The 2,594-nt window shown below is 36.2% G+C and overlaps 1 long non-coding RNA gene across 1 annotated transcript; it reads right to left on the reverse strand.

Annotated features, from left to right (window-relative positions):
• Positions 1 to 390: 390 nt before the first annotated feature.
• Positions 391 to 1,416, reverse strand: LOC115169313 (uncharacterized). Its single transcript, XR_003870842.1, has 2 exons — positions 1,213 to 1,416; positions 391 to 479 (listed from the first exon to the last, which is right to left on the reverse strand). It is a non-coding gene; the product is annotated as an uncharacterized LOC115169313 (long non-coding RNA).
• Between the last annotated feature and the right edge of the window lie 1,178 nt (positions 1,417 to 2,594).

The following is a 2,594-nucleotide window of genomic DNA, read 5'->3' on the forward strand; positions in this document are numbered from 1 at the left end:
CAGACGTTCAGCTAATATAAATAAACATATTTTACTGTAATCTTTTTGTTAGCTGAGAAATCACAAAAGTGGCAGGCGTTTGTCTTTTTACTTAACAAATTGTCCAAAAAATAAAAAGTACAATTATTTTACTTTTTAAAAAACAGAAATGTGCCATCTCTAAACTTCAGTCATCTCTCTTCCAATTGCACAATAGTACATGACTTCTTCTTCTGGGAACGTCTTCATGATAGTAAGGCGAAACATCGATTGAGCCAATTTTACATTGAAGTGTGAATTATTAAATCCAGAGTGAAACACAGGCTCTGTTAAATATTTCTGCATTGATGTCACAAGTTGTGGAATACCTCCCACAGTTTGCTTGTACCAGTACATTTGCTCATCGCTGAATTCTTCTTCTGGGAAAACACATAGCAGGGTTACAGGATCACCAAGTTGAACAGTGATCACTGGACTTAGCAGGTTAACATGGTCTACATCTAAATCAAATGGAAACAGAAACACAAGAATACTGTAGTTATGCTAAACAAGAGACAACAATAGTCTGAACTTTTCAAATAATCGAAAATCAAGATGTGAAAATCATTCCAGATGTTTAAGATGTATTTTTCTTACTTTGTTAATTAACACTGAAATCAAGGCACAAGGCGCGAACCAGATGCAGACACAGGAGGCAGATGGTTGGAGTCTTACAATGTTTAATAATCCAAATGGGTAGGCAAGAGAATGGTCGTGTACAGGGAAAAAGATCAAAACCAGAGTCCAGGAGGTACAGAGTGGCAGACAGGCTCATGGTCAAGGTAGGCAGAAAGGTCAGGCAGGCGGGTACAGAGTCCAGAAACAGGCAAGGGTCAAAACCAGGAGGACTAGAAAAAGTGAATCGAAAATGAGTATGGGGGGAAAAACACGCTGGTTGACTTGACTAAACATACAAGACTAACTGGCACAGGGAGAGCGGAAACACAGGGATAAATACACTGGGAAAAATAAGCGACACCTGGAGGGTGTGGAGGCAATCACAGGGACAGGTGAAACAGATCAGGGCGTGACAACTGACTCAAGTTATTATTTCTTTTTAGATGGTATGTGTGTTGGCTGAACGTTCTAAATGTCTATTTATCCTATCCTTCAAGAAGCTTGAACTATTTTGAATTGCACGGCACCCCAACAACAATATTTTTGATATAGTACCAGTGATGAAACTGTACTTACACACTGCACTGAGAAGAATCACAGCAACCCCTAATCTGACCATCATGGTACGTAGCCTCTAGACTGGTAGTATTTATTTGGTCTGTACTTAAATGAGAACCCAAGATCAAGTATTCAAACTTGAAAACATACCTCATTGGCTGGAACATAGTGTTCAATACTTCCTGTAAAATGTTCCAACCCATGACCCATTTCTTTGGTAAACCTGACAAGCCTGTTATGTCATAAGGTCACCACCTTAGCTTTCATGTTACTGTATACTATGGTGTCTCATATATTGTTTCTTTTGAACTGTCTAATTGTCCCGTTATCCACAGTACTTGTTTGTTGTTGTATGGATAAATGTGTATAGATTTATGTACTATAGATGACAATAGTACATATATGGAATTAAGCTATATGGAATGTTTTTAAGAAGGTACCATACCATACAAAGGATCCATTTACTAAAATTATTTTGGGCCTTTCTGCCATTAGCCCATACAAACGCATTGAATAATATATTCACTAAATGGAACAAGAGATAGTCCCCCCCCCCCAAAAAAATAAAAAATAAAAGTTTGTTCTGAAGTGTCTATCCTATATCTGAGAGATATAACATATTTTCTTTACATGTATTTAACCCATTATTTCTGTCACTAAACAGTCTTCTTCACATGATGTTGCTGGTGCCTTTATTTGGGAGGATGGACTCGTGGTAATGGCTGGAAAGGAATGAGTGGAATGGTATCAAATATATCAAACACATGGTTGTGTTTGATGCCATTCCATTCGCTCATTTCCATTTCCGTCTCTATGTTTTGTAGTAAAAAATATAGAGGAAGATAAGTGTTTCCAATGACATCATCATTGTGTGATTTTTAACAAAGGTTGAATAGGCATTGCCTGCTAATTGCCTACTAAATCATAGATGATGAAAATGGAAACACTTATCTTCCTCTATCTTTTTTACTGCAAAACATAGAAACGCTCCAACTTCACATATGTTTATTTTGGGGTGGTGCTGGTTATGAAGAATATGAAGTTGAACATTTTGAAATGTATGGTGAAATTGTAATAATGGTGGAATTTCCCTTTAAGTAAGTTTAGAAGCAACACTCCAAAAAGTTCAATTTAAGCAAGGCTAAATACCTTACATTGATAATTCACATAAAATTGTTGTTTTTGCTTGTTTTTTCTTACCAAACTTAGATAATTTAGGTCATTGACTGATCATTTTGCTTATTTTAACACCCATTAAAGACTTAATTCAAATAATATATATATTTTTAAAGATATTTTACCTTAATCATCTTATTAAATGGACTGTGGCACTTATTTGTCAATGCCAGAAACGCATATTTCCAAGATGCCGTAGCAGTCGGACATGTGTTTGTCTTTGT

Source organism: Salmo trutta, chromosome 3 (genome assembly GCF_901001165.1).
Source record: "Salmo trutta chromosome 3, fSalTru1.1, whole genome shotgun sequence".
NCBI lineage: Eukaryota > Metazoa > Chordata > Actinopteri > Salmoniformes > Salmonidae > Salmo > Salmo trutta.